The sequence below is a fragment of the Bubalus bubalis genome, chromosome 15, assembly GCF_019923935.1.
Source record: "Bubalus bubalis isolate 160015118507 breed Murrah chromosome 15, NDDB_SH_1, whole genome shotgun sequence".
NCBI lineage: Eukaryota > Metazoa > Chordata > Mammalia > Artiodactyla > Bovidae > Bubalus > Bubalus bubalis.
The window spans coordinates 78,076,601-78,095,736 of NC_059171.1; positions in this window are offsets into that span (position 1 = coordinate 78,076,601).

Here is a 19,136-nt window from a genome sequence, read left to right on the forward strand (position 1 = left end):
GTCCTGAATATTCATTGAAAGGACTGATGTTGAAGCTGAAACTCTCCAATACTTTGGCTAACTGATGCAAAGAACTGACTCATTGGAAAAGATCCTTATGCTGGGAAAGATTGAAGGTGGGAGGAGAAGGGGATGACAGAGGATGAGATGGTTGGATGGCGTCACTGACTCGATGGACATGAGTTTGAGCAAACTCCGGGAGTTGGCAATGGACAGGAAGGCCTGGCATGCTGCAGTCCATGGGGTTGCAAAGAGTTGGACATTACTGAGCAACTGAACTGACTGACTGAAACAGCATTAGACTGCAGTGTACTGAGTGTGCGACAGCATTATGTCTGAAAAAGGTTTAAAATGTTTTATTGCTAAAATATGCTAACCATCCTCTGATCCTTCAGTGAGTCATAATCCTTTTGTGAAAGTAAAATCAAACATCAACTGATCAGATTATCATCACATATATAACAATGAAAAACTTTGAAATATTGTGAGAATTCCCAAAATGAGACACAGAGATTCTAAGTGAGCAGATGTGCTTGGAAAAATTGGGTCAACAGACTTACTTAACAAAGGATTGCCACAGCCTTTCACTTTTATGTTTTTTTTAAACAAATAAAAACCCATGAAACACCATAGTATCTATGAAGCACCATAAAGCAAAATGCAGTAAAATGAGGTGTGCCTCTATTAGCTCAGATTCTAGTGGTTAACAAAAATCTCTGCTTCCCATGAGTTCAATATACGGAGAGTAAGACAAACCCATAAATCCATCATTTCAGTGTAATGAGCAAATGATGAGCTGCGGATGCCAAGATGCTATAGGAGCACATGGGTTATTTCCCTCACCCAGCTGCTAAGTCAAGGAGGGCTTCCTGGAGGAGTGAACCCCTGCTTTGAATTTGGAAGGATAGGTCAAAGTTGATCAAGTAGAGGGAAAGGCCATGTAGCTGTAAAGGCTGGGCAAAGGCCTAAGGGCCTGAGCAAGTCAGGTTTGTTCTGGAAAAAGCAGCTGTTTCAGGGTGGCAGGAGCTCACAGCAGGTGCAGAGGGGCCGGCAAAGCCTCCTGGGGATAACATGGAGGAGGGGGCATTGGAGACCAGATCAGTCTGGACATTGGCCACGCGGGGGTGTTTGCCTTTGCAAGATGTGAGTCAATGGGGAGCCATGGGAAGATGCTCAGCACAGGGAGGGCAGGAGGCATGATCAGAGCCACAGGGGAGGCTGTCACTCTGCCAGCCACGAGGGGGGTGAGCAAGGAGGGCTGGAAACGGACCTTTCAGAGACCATTAAAGACGCTCCTGCGAAGTGACGTTGACTTTCTCCTGACCGTGGCCAGGGCAGTGAGAGCAAGTAGTTGGCCTGGAGGAGATGAAGGGGTCGAATGAATTAGACTTGACCTGTCTTTACCCTAAGATGGTCCACTGGAGTGAGTTGAAGCCTGCACACAAAAGTGTGTATTGTTTTATAATTACTTTTGATGAAGATGAGAAAAGGGTTATTGATGGAGGCTAAATTCAGGTAAAATGAACATCAGAATCAGGAAAAATATATACAGAGGTAAACGATATGTGAATTGTTGATTCTTACTTGGGCTTGCTTTGGTTTCTCCACCAGCACACTGAAAGAGGACTTTTCGGCCAGATACCAAGGAAACACACCTGGGAAAGCCAAGGGGAAATGGGCAGATGGACGAACCATCACCTTGAGAAAGACACCCCCAGAATATAGTGGGAGGGCCATTCCATCCACAGAAAAAGTGGAGGGAACTGATGAGCCTGCGTTTATCCATCCTCTCCCACTTTCACACTTGCTAAACATTTACTCTGTTTCTGAGGGTAAAATATAAACAGGGCACAGGCAACCCATGAGTTCAGAATAGTTGTGTTTTGGGTCCCCCAAACCACCCTCAGTCACAGTATTTCACTAGAGGGATTCAGCAAAGCCATTAGACGCTCATATCAGGTAAGACATTCCAAGGGGTTAGAGGTGACCTCCCAGGAATCAGGCAAGGCTCTGACTTCAGAAAGTGTAGGATGTGGAGCCCTGCTGAGTAGTCCTTTACTGCATCCTAAAGCCATCAGGGCTTCCCTGGGTCTACAGCTTGCAGATGTCAGGGTGTGAGACATCTCAGCCTTCAAAATTACGTGAGCCAATACCTTAAAATAAATCCCTTTCTTTCTACCAATACCTATTTGTTTAAATCATTCAAGTTCAGGTGTCTGTTACTGCACCTTTTTTTCCAAGGCCACTGAGTGCATCTGGATGCTGGGTTTCCTCCCAGACTTCTGGAACCAGTTAATGAGTCTGGTTAAGAAAAAAAATATATATATATATATATATATATATATATATATCTTGTTTTCTGGTAAAGGAGAGATGGACTTACTATAATAGTCATCTCGGGTCCAGCTGGCAATCATTTAGGATCAGAGAAGTAATCCTTTTACCAAGAAAAGGATGAGTTATCAGAATTTGGGATTGTATCTATTTAGTTTTTGTGGGTTGATTTTTTTTTTTTTTCCTCACTCTCCTTCAAATATGAGGGATAAAATCTGCATACCATGAGCTTGGCCATTAGGAAGCATCTTTTCTAGGGCCATAGTTTTCTCTACTCATTTACTTTAGTTTCCCTCAGATCTCGTATGACTAAAACCCTCCTGGAATCCTAGAGGTGAAAAAGGCCTCTACTTGGGAGTGAGCTCCCTGTTACTAGAAGCAATCAAGCAGATGTCAGTCATGTTGTTCACAGCTGCTGCTCTGAGGAAAATTCTGTTGCAGCTGTGAGGCATGGCTCTCCTCCAGCACCTGGCATCCACCGTGTGACCTGGGGCTCATCTTTCTCTTTGGCAAAATGGGAGGCCGTGTGTTGTGTAGGTGGGAGGAGGTCCAGCATTATACAGGGTGTCTCTGAAGACCATCTACCTTCAGTCATCCTTAGACAGTCTTTCTGCAGAGAAGACGAGCACACCCAGCCTCTGGCCCTTCCTTTGCTCCTGTTTCTGAGTTGCCTGTGTGTTCCTCCAACAGTCAGACAGCAGTGACAGACCACCAACACTAACAGGCTGCCCCTGAGCACGGGGATGGGTAATTCCCACACAATGGCCATCGCAGGGAGTACATTTCTTTTCCCATTGCACAAATTAAAAAAAAAGAAATGTGTGGAGGTTTGAATAGTGGAGAATTAGGTAAATTCTGCCAAATGGAGAGTCATATTTTAAAATTCAGGCACATTCAACATGCAGGCTGGAGACCAGGCAGAGGATCAGTAGAAGCTGGGGAAGAATGCCCGGATGGCCCTGCTGGGTAGCAGACAGGAAGCAATCACTGCCCATCCATCACCTCCCAACAGCCGCTGCTGATGTAGCTAACCACAGATGAGATGATGACATTCCAAGTGGGCCGGGGAGGAGCAAAGGAGGAGACGGATGAGTCAGACAGCTGGCAGCCTCATGGCACAGTTCCTTTGCAGCCCCACGGCCAGCCAGCCAACACCAGGATTGGCAGGAGAGTCAGCAGTGATGATCGCAGTGGCTACGAGGGACTGAGGCTTGGAGGTGATCCCCCTGAGATGGTGTAGTCCACATAGGAGAGCAGAGGTGCCAAGCTTGAAGTGCTCCTGACCTCACATAGTGGGTATGGGCAGCCCCCAGACACCAGTTTGTCTGCCTGCTGTACCCCCTCGGACAGCTCTGCTGTGGACCAAGATCTTTGAGAACTAGAATCTGTCCTCCCAACCTTTAGAGCTATTCATCTAAAACTACTCTCAGAATTAACTTGCTCACTTGTTCCACCATTCATTTCTTCACCAAACAAACATTTCTTGGATGCTTGCTAGATATTGGGTACCACATTGAAAACGGGAGGCTCAGTTTGCCCCCTTTTGCTTTCAAAAGTCATTGACAGGGATTAAAAGAGTGCTCTTCTTTGGGTTAAACTTTCTTTCCTCACCCAGACAGACCTGCAGAATGGCAGGTGGTGTGAAGGGTCAAATCAAATTCACACCCACACACGAGTCCTTAGCGAGCTGCCTGGCATATACTGCTGGCTCAGTGTTCTGAATGGCTACATCTCCGCACACCTGCGCTGGGTTTTCCTGCGCTCACAAACCAGTACTTCACCTGCACGTCCATCTCCTCTGCTCCTGACAGCGTCCCCATTGCGTAGACAAAGGCACACCTCCTTCTATCGTGATTTGCTTTATTGGACTTTGCAGATACTCCATTTCTTTCTCTTCTTTTTTCTTTCTTCAGAAATTCAAGGCTTGTGACAACCCTGCATGAAGCAAGTCTACCAGGACCATCTTCCAACAGCATGTACTGACTTCATGTCTCTTTTGTCCCATTTTGGGAATCCTTGCAGAATCTCAAGCTTTTTAATTATTGTATTTGTTCTGGTGATCTGTGATCAGTGACCTTTGTTCCTACTGCAACTTGCTGAAGGCTCAGATGACAGCCGGCTTTTGTAGGAATGTGTGTGTGTGTGTGCTCAGTCGTGTCGGACTCTTTGCAACCCCATGGACTGTAGCTCGTCAGGCTCCTCTGTCCATGGAATTTCCCAGGCAAGAATACTGGAATGGGTTGCCCTTTCTTCCTCCAGGGGATCTTCCCAATCCAGGGATAGAACCCAGGTCTCTTGTGTCTCCTGCATTGCAGGCGGATTCTTTACCACTGAGCCACTGGGAAAGTTATACTTTAGCAATGAGGTATTTTTTAATTGAGGTATGTATGTTGTTTTCTTAAATAATGCTATTGCGTTCTTAATAGACTATAGTATAATAGAAACAAAACTGGTATAGGCACTGGGAAGCCAAAAAATATTTGCGTGATTTGCTTTATTGCAGTGCTCTGGAACTGAACCTGTAATATCTCCAAATACACCCATACTAACACTGTCATTTGGGGGTAAGATAATCAAGGGCAAAGAGTGAGACTTACTGAAGATCAACAGCTAGTAAGTGGTTGGAACAGGATTCAAACTCAGAGTGTAATTCCAGACGTCTTTCATATCACCATGCCACTCCACTTACAGGGACGTTTCAAACTAAGTCCAGAACAATGTACTCGAAGATGTCAACAGTGCTGGCCCTTAGGGTGAATTTTTACCTTCTTTTTGCTAATCTGCCTTCTCAAGTTTGGTCAAAAAGCATTGCTCATGGGCTTCAGTTTCTTATACAAGTATGTTACTCTCAGCGTTTCTAACCTGACACATATAAGTGCCTGAGAAGTGGGTATAATGATCACAATTTCCTGAATTTGGGGGAAATCGAAGTGCCCTGTGATCTGACACAGTGCTGGCTTTGTTGCAGATGCTTCTGGATTCCCTTTCTTTCCGTCACTATGAAAGAAAGAGACCAGGTCCTAACTCAGAATTTTCTCACCGGAAGAAACCGGAGCCCTGGCTTTGGGGAAATGTTTTGCAGAGCCCCTACCCTCACCATGGTGTCAGAACAGAGGAGAACCCACCAGCTGGACCATCACGCTGCCTGCAGGTGTGGCAGACCGTCCACAGGATGCTGGAGATGGAGGAAGGTAGGGCCATGAGGGGAGTCCAGGGATGGCCCTGCGCAAGAGTTGCAGAGTATTTTCCTGGATGAAAAGAACTCTGTGCAGCCCTCCCCAGCAGCCCTCAGAAAGCTCCAGGCAGTCTGGGGTCAGAACCTGGGAGGCAGGGGAAGTTATATTTTTTCAGTCCCAAGGGCTGATGCACCAGCTGTGGGTTCGGGAGCTTTAGCCACCACACCCACGCTTGGCTCAATCAATTTTCACAGCAACTCTTAAGTTTAGCCATCTTCCACCTGTGAAATCTGAGGCCCAGAGAGATGACGACATTAATCCACTATCACACAGCTAGATGGGTGAGCAGAGGAATATTTGCACCAGGCTCCCTGGCTTTAGAGCAGCTTTCTGCTAAGTGGTTAATAGTGATCTAGGGATGCAGACACTGAATTTAATCCTCACATAGCAGAGAGGGAGGTGAAATAGTTTGTGGATATTCCAGGAAATTGACTCCCAGAAAATAGAAGTGAGGTGTCCATGGTCACAAGCCCCAGATGAGACAGAACTGGGGTCAGAGCCAGGACCCTTGAGTTGTGAGCAGACCTCTTTCCATACAGATGATTACACACAGTTCAACATTCTACTCTTTTGGAGGTGGGGGGGCAGATGGGGAGGGGCATTGCAGGGGAGGGAGAGAGGTTTTCCTTAAACAAAACCTTTCTCCAAAGTCCAAGATGTAGAACAGGCAAGGGGCATGGTCTAGCCCATCACAGTCTCTAAGGAGCCTCCTGAAACACGTTTTAAAAGCCACACTGGTCCCTTCACACACAGACTGACTTGGAAAGGCCATAAACAGCACCTGATTATCTGCTTCTATTTGCCAACCAGCTATGTAATGCCAGCTACCCTGAACCACACAATACCCATATTATGGTATTGAAACCTCACAAAAGTCCTGCAAGCAGTTCTGATCAATGTGGATAAATCTATCAACAGATCCACATGTGCTGGGTTTGCTTCTGATTGAGGGAATGCACAGGGCCAGGGCGGAGGGTGGAGGGATGGCAAGTCAGTAGTAAATAGCCCTTAAACAGTAGACTAGACAGGACCGGAAGGACGTAAGAGGCTGGTGAGAAAACGGGCCCGGAGGTTCTCTTCCAGGGGGAGCCCCCCCACTGCCAGCTTTCTTCCCAGACACATCTGTATGGGTGAGGGGCAGAAGGAAGCTGTACTTGGGTAGCTGGTGGGTCTTGGAATGGATGGAGGTGCTGCGTCTCCTGTGTCCTCACTGTGACTAAGTGATGAAAACCTAAGAGTCTGCAAACCTGAATTTGCTGTGCGTCAGCACTGGAACAGAAAAATGGGCCCCAGCCCTTGTGGGGCTCACATTCTGGTGTGAGTGCTCAGTTGCTCAGTCATATCTGACTCTTCACAGCCCCATAAAGTGTAGCCTGCCAGGCCTCTCTGTCCATGGGATTCTCCAGGCAAGAATACTGGAGTGGGTTGTCATGCCCTCCTTCAGGGGATCTTCCCGACCCAGGGATCGAACCCACATCCCTTACGTCTCCTGCACTGCAGGCAGATTCTCTACCACTAGCACCACTAGCTTCCCCCAGCTGCCGAACTGCAGAGAGGTTTGTGGGGGTCGTGAGCACGAGCAGGAGGTGATCCAAGTGGTGGGGGCACCATGCAGCCGTGGGGGCGCGGGCCTCATCCTCAGCTCTAACACTAGGGTGTCAAAAGCCTCAGGGTGTCCTCCACCCCCACGGACCAGGCACCAGTAGGTGTCACCAGAGACAAAGTTTTCGCCGTTGGTGCCGATGGTGGAGACGGTCTTGCAGGATTCCTAGTGTGTGGAGGAGTGGAGGGATCTTTATATATTGTTAGCTCTAACAGCTGTGCAAAACAAGTAGCTCCATTACTCCAACGAGAAAACAGGCTCAGTGAGGGATCGTGAGCCACCCAAAGGTAACCAACCTCCAAACTGGTGGCCCAGGATTCCAGCTGGTGTTTGGCCAAGCGCCATCTTCCCAGCACGTGGAGCATTGGTGCAGGAGAAACTCTGCGCTAGTCAGGGGAAAGGGGCCATCTCTTCTGAGAGGATACAGGCAGGGGGAGCTTCGAGGGGCATGGTGGAGCATCCCTGCGAAGCAGAATCTGTGGGGCTTTGAGGGGCAGGGATGCTTGGAGCCACGTGCAGTGCCAGTGACCAGCAGTATTCAGACGTGGTGCCCATCAGGATGCAAGACTTCCACGTTCATGTTAGTGTATGTTGGGATATGGTGATCATTAAGCTGAGAGTAAATGTTAGCTCAGACGTCCCCGGTGGCTCAGATGGTAAAGAATCTGCCTGCAGTGCAGGAAACCTGGGTATGATGCCTGGGTGGGGAAGATCCCCTGGAGGGAGGGCATGGCTTCCCACTCCAGTATTCTTGCCTGGAGAATTCCACGGACAGAGGAGCTTGGCGGGCTTCAATCCATGGGGTCACAAAGAGTCGGATACCACTGAAGTGACTAACACACAGATGTCAGCTCATTTGCCCTCCATTCCTTAACGAGGCTCAGAACCCAGCGCACGCTGCCTCATGCTCCACTGGGTCCCTATGTCCACAATATATTGTCTGCTGTAAGCAGTTCTTCTGGTGGCTAGGAAGAGAGCAGCAAACAAAAGACAGCAAGCCCTGTCCTCCTGAGGGTCACTTTCTACCTGCTGGATTTAATTTTTTCAATCTCTCCAGGTGGGTGTAATCACCCTCAATTTACTGTGGCTCAGCTGGTAAAGAATTTGCCTGCAATGGGGGAGACCTGGGTTCAATCCTTGGGTTGGGAAGATCCCCTGGAGAAGGGAAAGGCTACCCACTCCAGTATTCTGGCCTGGAGAATTCCATGGAGACTATAGATCATGGGGTTGCAAAGAGTCGGACACGATTGAGTGACTCGCTTTCACTACAGATGGGCAGACTGAGAGATTAAACAGCCCACACAAGACACACGGCTAGGAAGTGGCAAAGACAGGACTGAAATGTGTGTCTGGCTGACTTCTGGGGGCTTGTTTCCACCCTGAGTCATGACACCCCCTGGGAGTGATGGGAGCCAGTGATGAGCCCTGGGGAGTCTGAGCTCATTGAAGTGCCTCCCCGCTGCACACACACCACCGCCAGGGAGCAGAAGTTCTACCTGCTCACACACGGGCCTGTCTGCATGGACGGATGCCCTGTATGCTACATGCTGGTTTGCTTTAACAGGTGCTTCATATAGTCAGCAGCTCCAGTCTTGACTATCCTACAAGTTACATCCCCATTTTGCTTAAGTAGAAGGTGATGTTCAGAGAGGACTAAGCCACTGACCATAGCCATAGAACGAGGCTTGCAACACAGAGCCCTCTGTGTCCCCTAGCTCTTGCCTCCCAGGGAAGGGGAGCCTGAAGAAAGGAGGACACACCTTGATGGCAGGCGCTGTGCTCAGTGCGTCTCTATCGGGCGGTTGTGGATTGAACCTGGAGAGTGTTGGTCCCAACCCACCTGGACTACGCACTGGCTGTGTCTCAGCCATTTAACTTCTATGTGAAGTGGGTACCATGCTAGCATCTACCCAGTTTCCTCCTCGGGTGATTTGCTACAGAGTAACAATCACACAGACGGGGGCTTTATTCATCAAGCATTCAGCATCATGAGGGTGGTGCTGCAGTCTGAGACATGTGAACCTATTTGGGCCCTGAGCAACCTCAGCGGCTCCTCCTCCAGGGCCCCCTCCATCCACCTTTCTGATGGCGCTTGGGATGGGTCGCAGCAACCACCATGCAACTCCAACAGTGGAGAGGGGAGGCGGCTCTCTTTACAGCATCACCATCCTAGCTTCTCCCTAGAGCCTGAAGCATCCCGGCTCATGGATTGTGGGGACTGGGGCGGGGTGGGGTGGCTGTGGGAAGGTCGGCTGTCCCTGCAGGGCCCCCATTCATGCAGGTGAGCCCGGGTCCTTTCTAAAGACATCCACCTGCTGGAACTTCTCAAAGTCCTTTGACCCATGCTGGAAGAGTGGGTGTAAGATGAGGACCAAGTTGCCATGGAATTTTGTTGCCAGAAGGCAGAGGAGAGGAAGGGTTTGGGGCAATTGAGCTGTGCAGTGATGAATGAAGCAGAAAGGCATGCTCTTTGGGGTCGGAGGACTGGTTGAAGTGTCCGCCCTGCCTCCCATTAGCCGGGTAACCTTGGGTCAAGTACCCGCAGCCCCGGAAGCTCAACTTCCCCAGCGTCACACGGCACATGGAGAAGATAATGGCCCTCACTCAGAGATGCGGAAATGTCAGAGGATAATAAGTATTTACTGGGCACCCATTAGGCACTTTAAGTAATTTTGGTGTTGCTTGTTTTTATGAAATTGCCTTTTTGTTGTTACAGCCAACACGTTGGCCATCAGAAGAATCCAAAGAAAAACATAAGATAAAAAGTTCACCCACCTATCCAGAAAAATCAATGTGAATATAAAAATGCATGTAATTTCAGATCATTTTCTACTTGTATATGATTCTTTACCAAAAGACTGCAACCATAGTGTGCATGCCTACTTATAACCTGTTTTTCCCTCCACTTCACAAACATCATCACCATTTCCCCAGCTCAATAAGCGCATTCCTACAACAGCCTTACAGCTATCAGTGCGTTTTATTACATGGATGGTATACGTTGTTGAGCTAATCTCTAGGTGTTGAAAATTGAGTGGTTTCCAATGCTTCTGTAAGAAAGAGCATTCCACTAAAAAGTGTCCTTTACTGCCAATACTAACCTTGTGAAGTGGGCCTAATCGCATTCATTTTTTAAATTATATAATATTGGAAAGCATGTTAGACGCTATAATGCATCACAGAGATCCATCAAAGATTTGTTACGAAGAGGCCCCAGCCTTACCTTTTCCTGGGTCTTGAGCTTCATAGGGGTACTTGTTAACAGCAGCTGAAAGTCGCTGGAAACACTTTGCAAAAGCTCTTAAACGTACACACACACACACCACTGACACAATGTAGTGACACACCCGGTTAGATCAGAAATCTGAAGATACTCATGGTGCAGGAGGATATGAGAGCACTGGCATTCACGTGTTCTGCTAGCAAGGAGTGTGAGCTGGCATGATCTTTGGGGAGATTGTAAAAGTCCATGTGAAAAGAGGGTTTTCACTTTGAACAATTCCAAGTCTTATATTTTATCCTAATGTAAAGAAAAATAGCAAACACTAGTGTGTTCAATACAATATTGCTAAAGACAAAAATTTTAAATAGGAAACAATCTGTTAACCATTAAACCACCCAAATAACCATCTGTATCTGTTGTTGATGTTTAGTCACTAAGTCATGTCCAACTCTTTTGCAACCCCATGGACTGTAGCCCACTGGGCTCCTCTGTCCATGGGCTTTCCCAGGCAAGAATACTAGAGTGGGTTTCCAATCCTTCTCTAGGGGCTCTTCCCGACTCAGGGAACAAACCCACATCTCCTGAATTGGCAGGCAGATTCTTTACCAATGAGCCACCAGAGAAAGGCAACCACCTGCATGGTAGATGGGAATGGTTAAATATACATAAACGCATATACATATACAGTGGAATTCCAGGCAGCTCCTAAAATGATGGCTATAAAAATGTATTTATATTTATCAACATCAGAAAATGCTTCCAAAATATTGTTGCTTGAAAACCTTATGTGTCATGTGATAATCTTCTTAGTGAGAAAAATACACTTTAGTATCTATGTAAGCATAGATGTGTTGATGCTTGGAAGAATATGCTTGAGAAAAAATAGTGCTAAAATCCAGAAAGATAAGATTATGCAGAATATTTTTGTATTCTCTGGCATTTTCTAAGTTGTGTAAATTATTAATTTCAAAAAGGAAAATCAGCAAGGCTTTGCACACACCATGCACACCTGTGTGCATGTATGTATCGACTTTCTGATCTGACCTTCAGCCCATTTTATTTTTCACTTGCTTCTCCTTGCAACTTTCTATTTGCTTTTATCTTGAAACAGTTTATTGAGGTAGAATTTGCATCAAATAAAGTTCACTAATTGTAACTGTACAGATTGGTGCAATTTGGCAAATACAAACAGTCATGAAACTCCCATCACACTCATGATACAGAACAGTTTCCATCGCCACCAAAAATCCCTTCTGACCTTTCCTGTCACTACGCACTTACAGTGTTTTATCAGTACAGTTGGATTAAAATTACCATCTTGCTATACATTTTCTATTTGTTCCATCTGCCTCCTGTTACTTCCTTCCCCTGACTTCTTTTGGATCAAATTTTAATCTCATTTTATTTCCACTAATGTCTCAGCTGTCTCTCTCAGTTTTACTTCTGTTAAAAGTCAGCATTCTACGGTTTCAAATAATATTAAATGTCTTCATATAGTCACATTTCACGTAACTTTAAAACCCTGACAGTATGTTGCCAATATATTTTCCTGGCCTTCATGCTCTAGTTCTTATTATATATTGCTATATTTGGTTTAAATTTCACAATTGAAATTACATTTGCTTTAAACGTTCAATGATCTTTGCAAGGTACTGAAAATAAGATGTATCTTCACTGAAATATTTACCATTTATGGTCCTTTCATAGGGACCTTTGGGTCAAGTATGTAATATGTCTTTTTTTCTTTGGGAGCCTTAGGATTTTTATCACTGATTTTCAACAATATAAGATGTCCTGATACTTCAAAATTTTTCTTGCTTGCTGTATGTGAACTTCCTTCTTTGGATTTATGGTTTTTACCATTTGGAAAACTTCCATTGTTTCACGCACTTATTTTTGTCCCCTCTCTTTAAGGACTCCAATTGTATGTACGTTAAATAAATTGATATTATGAAAATGGCCCTTGATTCTCTATTCTCATCACTTTCCTCCCTTTTTCTTCCCTGTGCTTCATTTTGAGCAGTTCCTATGTGTTCAGCTTACTGATAATTTCTTCAAGTTTATTCTGTTGTTAATTCCATCCAATATATTTCTTTTCTGATACAATATTTTTATCTCTACAAGTATTTTTAAGATATTTCAATATTTTCTAATTGTCTCTTTATTGTATTTGTTATTATCTATCTTCTAAATATATGGCACATTTTTATGGGGTTGGCCAAAAGGGTCATTTGGGCTTTTCTGTAACATCTTTTGAAACTTTTGGCCAAGCCAGTATAATATATCTGATGGTCTTATCTGATCCTTCCATCTCTATTATCCCCATTCAGTTTCCGTTGATTTTTTTTTTTTTTTTCTTCTGAATCTCGGTTATATTTTCCTTCTTCTGTGCCTGATTGGTTGAATTTTAGAAATTGCACTGGAGCTGGATTTCATAGTATTCCTTTAAATGGTGTTGGCTTTGTCCTGGGATACAGTTACGTTTTTGAGATGGGTGATCCATTTGAGGCTTGCTTTTCAGCTTTATAAGGGAAGGTCCAAAGCAGACCTTAGCCTAGAGCTAAGTTAGCTGCCCTACTAAAGAGGTGCCATCCTGAATCCTCTACCAAATGCCTGAGCTTTATAAAGTCAGATCAATCACCAGACGAAGAACAATGAGGCGCCCTCTGCGGGTCTCAAGTATTCTCTCTTTGAAGCTCTCTTTGATATTTTGCTCCACAAATTCTGTCCCCTTGACCCACCTCCCAGGTCTTATTCCTGTCTTCTCAACTCAGTGTGGCTGCTGGGCTCTGCTTGGCTCACGCCTCCCTTCACTACGGCCTGGAAGTTGCCATTGGGTTGAAAACAGAATCTCAGGGCTCACTCTGCTTTCTTTATTCACATTCTCAGGGAACTCAGTTCATGTTTCCCAAGTCTTAAATTCGTTACATGTATATATAGCATGTGTATATTACTGGGGCTTCTCAAGCGTCACAATGGTAGAGAATCCGTCTGCTGATACAGGAGACACAGGTCCAATTCCTGGGTCAAGAAGATGTCCTGGAGTCTTGCCTGGAGAGTCCCATGGACAGAGGAGCCTGGTGGGCTACAGTGCATGGGGTCGCAAAGAGTTGGACACGACTGAGAGACTGAGAGGCAACATTTTTCTTTGAGGGTACATTACATTGTATAAAATATATGCTTATATCTGAATGAAATATATACCCAGTTTTCTGCTTATTTAAAGTGGAAAATAAATTTGGCCCCTTTTATTTTCTCCTGGTCATAAATGGAAGTTCCCTGGTGGCTCAGATGGTAAAGAATCCTCCTGCAATTCCGGAGACACGGGTTTGATCCCTGGGTCAGGAAGATCCCTTGGAGAAGAAAATGGCGGCCCACTCCATCATTCTTGCCTGGAGAATTCTATGGACAGAGGAGCCTGGTGGGTTACAGTCCATGGAGTCTGCACAGAGTCAAGCACGACTGAACCACTAACATTTTTTACTTTCACCCACATTTCTTCCAAATCCATGTCAAAATCTGTATGCTGTTGAGCTGAATGAAATCCCTGCCTTGGCAGAGCTGGTCCCTAATAGAATAAAAGTATTTTGAGTGTGTTTGCCCAACTTTTAGAGATCTTTCTTGGAAGCTTTTCTTCTTGACACCGAGGCCCGTCCTTTTGTCCTGGGGGCAAGAGCATCTCCAGGCTTTCAGGATAATTGTGGCCCAGGGCCAGGCCAGACTCTGTCTCTGGGGGCTTTAATCCTGCAGCAAATCTGTTTTAGGGCTGCAAAGGGTTTTTGAGTTCATGAGGCCTCACCTAAGAGCCCTTTATAGCTTTTAGAAATTATCTACTAAAGGCCCAGGAATGGACTAAATTGTGCGTATGTGAGAATGAAGTGTGATGTGGCAGGAACGTTTCTAAAAGAAGCCATCCGGTGTCCTGGCTTCTGGCCCCTGTGACTTTGGACAACTTGCCACCTCCCTCTGGGACTCCACTTCCTCCCTTATGTGAACAGAAGTTTGATTAAGACCATTTCGATAGTCCTTAAAACTGTATAAGGGTGTACTTGTGCTTCCAAATGTAAAGGTTGGGTTCTCTCAGTTTGCTTGTAAAACTAGGTACAGAATTTCATTTTACACACGTGTTCAAGGAGCTATTACAGATGGAATTATGCAACCCCCAGATTCATATGTTGAAAGCCTAATTCCCAGCTCAGAATATAACCTTGATTGAAAATGGAGTTATTGCAAATATAATTAGTAAAGTTGAGGTCATACCACGGGGGGCCCTTAACCCTATGTCATTTAGAAGGGGAAATTTAGACACAGACATGCATGCTCATACAGCCCTGTGTGAAGGGAAAAGCAGAGATGGGGATGACATTTCTACAAGTTGGGGAACTCCAAAGCTTGCCACCAAACCAGGAGAAAGTGAGGGAGAGGCCTGGAACTGATTCTCAATTACAGCAGCCCTAGTGGGTGTGAAGTGTTGAAATCACTTTAAGTGTTTTAATCAGAATTCCCTTAATAAATAATGATGCGTGGTATCTTTTCATGAGTCAGTAGATTCTTGCTACATTAAGGAACTGTCCCAAAGTTTAGTAAATTAAGACAACTACCATTCATTTGTCCCCAGATTTGGTTTCCACTAGGCGTCCCTTCTGGCTTCAGTGCTGCTGAGACTTGACTCTATAGCCAGGTGTAGCTAACCTGGGGCTGGCCAGGCTACCATGGACTCAGCTTGGGTAGCTGGTGTCCGCTCTGTGGTCCCTCTCTCTCCAGCACCATCGAGGGCTTGTTCGTAAGAGAATGAACAGAAGTGCACAAGTTCTATCCCGGCCTGGGCTCAGGGGCACAGCGTCTCTTCTATGTGCAAATCTAGCAGGCACTTGGTAAGTCACGGAGCCTCTCTCTGTCTTGGCCCCTGCACCTGTAAACCAGGGATAATAACAGATACCTCATAGGGTTGTCAGGGTGTCACGTGACAAGAACACAGCCCCCCCCACTAAGTGTTCAGTCTGTGCTTTTTTTCTTATTTGTCAGTCCTCAGTCTCTTCACCAGTTAAGTGTGGTCAGTGACCCCTACCTCACAGGCTTGCAAGGATCATGTGGATGGCTGGAAGTGAGGATGTTTTATAAGGTGAAATCCAGTATATGATGCTTGCTGTTGTTGTATTTATAACAGAACATTGCGGAGGCAGACATCAGTTTGAGCTACCCCATGGATGTGGGTGGAGGTACTGGGGATTTTGTTATCCTTTTCTTCACTCATTTGTTCATGTGCTAACTAAGGGCTGGGCATGGATTTGGAAGTTATCTACATAAAGGATGACAGTGGATGCCTAGAAGCAGTGAGGGGAGGAAGAACAGAAGCCAGAAGAAACCTCTGGGTTATTGTTCCTATACGGCAACCCAGGGGAAGCTCATTTCTTCTCCATCATTCATTTTATTTCCCTGATTTTTCCACTGACATTTATGCCGGAAGGTACGGTACAGTGCACTTTGACCCACATAAAATACTGAGTAGATCAGACTGTGTGCAGAATTATCTTCATAACTCTTGATCCTGGTCCTCATCACCCCAGGAGGTTTACACAAGCAACTTCATTTAAAATAGCCTTAGGAGGCATCCAGTAAGATGGTCAGCATCACCCCTTGCTTGTAGCTCAGGAGACTAATGCTCAGAGATGGCAAGTAATTTGTTCAAGGTCACAGAGCTATCCAGCAACGGAAAGGAAGTTTGAAACCCCCAAGAAGGGACTAGGGGAAGGGCTGCTGCTGCTGCTAAGTCGCTTCCGTCATGTCCGACTCTGTGCGACCCCATAGACAGCAGCCCACCAGGCTCCTCTATCCCTGGGATTCTCCAGGCAAGAACACTGGAGTGGGTTGCCATTTCCTTCTCTGGGGGGAAGGGCAGGGAGACGGAATCGGTGAACTCTACCCATCACTCTGTAATGAACTATATGGAAAAGAATCTTAAAAGATTCACAAAGCCCCATGAGAGAGGCAGCATCTGAACGTCTGAGCAAAATAAGGCCATCAGGAGCAGACCACGACGTGGTTTCTGAAGGAGAAAACCATTGTTCTTCCTCCCCCATGCCTCCCTCCCTCCAGCCCTCTGAGAAGTCGGTGGCAACGAGGTGGGTGGGGGGCAGGGGAGGAGGTAGGAGGGAGTCAGACCAATGTTCATCTCACCCCAGGCTCCTCGGGGCGGGTGGTCAGGTCTAGGGCAGGATGCTGGTACACCGCAAAGGAAATTACAGGATCCTCACATGAGGAGCCAGGTGGCAGTACTGGACTGTCATAGATAAGGTGGGAACATTGACCAGAAAAATCAGCAGGTCAGAGTGGCAGCCAGCTCTGTGAACCCCAGAAAGATGCGGAGATGGTTAATAGCACGTGGATAAAGACAGACAGGCACCAACAAAGTTATTGTTCAATCTATTAAATCAAGAGATATCAAGAACAGACAGCCAACTGGGATACCTGCCCCTAGACTGGATCCTGGTGAGGAAAATTGCTATAAATGACACTTTGGGGTCAACTTACAGAATCGGAATGGAGGTGACGGAATAGATTAAAATATTGTACCCGTGTTAACTTGATTGAACTTGACAAAGCAGAGCTTCACAGGCATGGCGAAGGCTGGTCCGTCTTCCTTAGGATTCCCAGGTAATTGCTGGTCCTTCCTCCTGTTTTGTGCCTCCTGTCCTGGCTTCTAGCTCCTCACTGATGCTATGTCCTAAAATGCTGGAGACCATTACACTGTCTACGCTCTTTAACCCAGTAACTCCCACCCCTCATCCAGAATTTACCCGAGGGAAAGAGTCCCCAGTGGGGAAGGCTGTATGCGTGTGATGTTCATTGGATTCATTAAGTATGGATTATCCAACTGTTGGGATGGTACAAAGCAAATGGTGTTTATTCACCCTAAAAGCATAATTAATATTGTTTAAAAATAAAGTGGCGTAGAAAAACTGCATCAATGTTGTGAAGACAATTCTGTTATAGCCACAGATGCCTGTGCCTAGGAACTGGAAAATAAAATTTGGACAACTACTATGTGCACAGTGCTTTAAACAATAGCTGCTCGGCTCTAATCACTTGGCTATCAGCAGAAATGAGAGTTACCAGAGTTTCTAAAACAGGGCGAGCTGAGATGAGAGAGGCAAGCTGACTTTTCCAAGGCCCTTCAGTGACCATATGATGCCACATCATTTGAACCCAGGGCCATCTGACTTTTTAAAATAAAAAACCCTTATTTTACCTCCCACTCTATGCTTACTCCTTGGAAGGAAAGTTATGACCAACCTAGATGGCATACAAGAAAGCAGAGACATTACTTTGCCAACAAAGGTCTGTCTAGTCAAGGCTATGGTTTTTCCAGTGGTCATGTATGGATATGAGAGTCGGACTGTGAAGAAAGCTGAGCACCAAAGAACTGATGCTTTTGAATGGTGGTGTTGGAGAAGACTCTTGAGAGTCCCTTGGACTGCAAGGAGATCCAACCAGTCCATTCTGAAGGAGATCAGCCCTTGGTGTTCTTTGGAAGGAATGATGCTAAAGCTGAAACTCCAGTACTTTGGCCACCTCATGCAAAGAGTTGACTCATTGGAAAAGACTGATGCTGGGAGGGATTGGGGGCAGGAGGAGAAGGGGACGACAGAGGAGGAGATGGCTGGATGGCATCACCGACTCAATGGACGTGAGTTTGAGTGGACTCCAGGAGTTGGTGATGGACAGGGAGGCCTGGCGTGCTGCAGTTCATGGGGTCGCAGAGAGTCGGACACGACTGAGCCACTGATCTGAACTACTACCTAAAGCTCCCCAGGTGGCTCGGTGGTGAAGAATCCACCTGCCAAGAAGGAGACATGAGTTTGACTCCTGATCCTGAAAGAGCCCCTGGAGAAGGAATTGGTAACCCACTCCAGTATTCTTGCCTGGGAAACCCCATGGACAGAGGAGTCCATGGGGTCGCAAAGAGTCAGACACAGCTTAGCAACTAAACTGCCACCACCTCCTCCACCACACTACCTAAAACATACCAAGAGGTATCTTAGGGTGGTGGGAGTATAGATAATTTTGTTTTAATATTATGAACTTATTTTCTGATATCGTTGTCAGAAAGACAACCATAGTCAAACATAAACAGTATTCGTAATGAAGCCATTCATTTTCCCACTTCTGGTCAAGGTCTGTTTCATCCAGCTCTCTTCAGGTAATTTTCCACCCTCGTCACTATTGACTTTGGGGACTAGACCCTCTTTGCTGTGTGGGCTGCCCCATGAACCACAGAATGGTGAGCAGCCTCCTTGGCTCCACCCACTAGATAGCGAGAGAACCTCCTCTCCAACTGGGACCCCAGGAGTGTCTCCAGGCACTGCCAGGGGTCCCTGGGGCACAGAATCACCTTGGCTGTAAACCACTGAGCTAATCCTGTTGCATCCAAGTTCCCTTCTCTTGCATCAGCAGACTCAGTGTAAGACGTCAGCCCCCTCTCCTTCCTGGTTATCACTGAACGAGCCTCCTCAGCTTCCACTCACAGTGTAGGAATGAGCAAAAGGCCATAAAAACAGAAAACTCTAAACAATAAAAATCATTAAGCCAGTGTCTTTGGGGTTGGGGAAAGCAGCCTCAGATAAAATGTTTCTTCCGATTTAGCATCATTCCATCAGGAAGGATTGTGGAAGCCATTTGTGTTAGAGATTATGACTTCTGAGAGAGGAATCACTTTGAAATCTAGATATCATGGCATGAA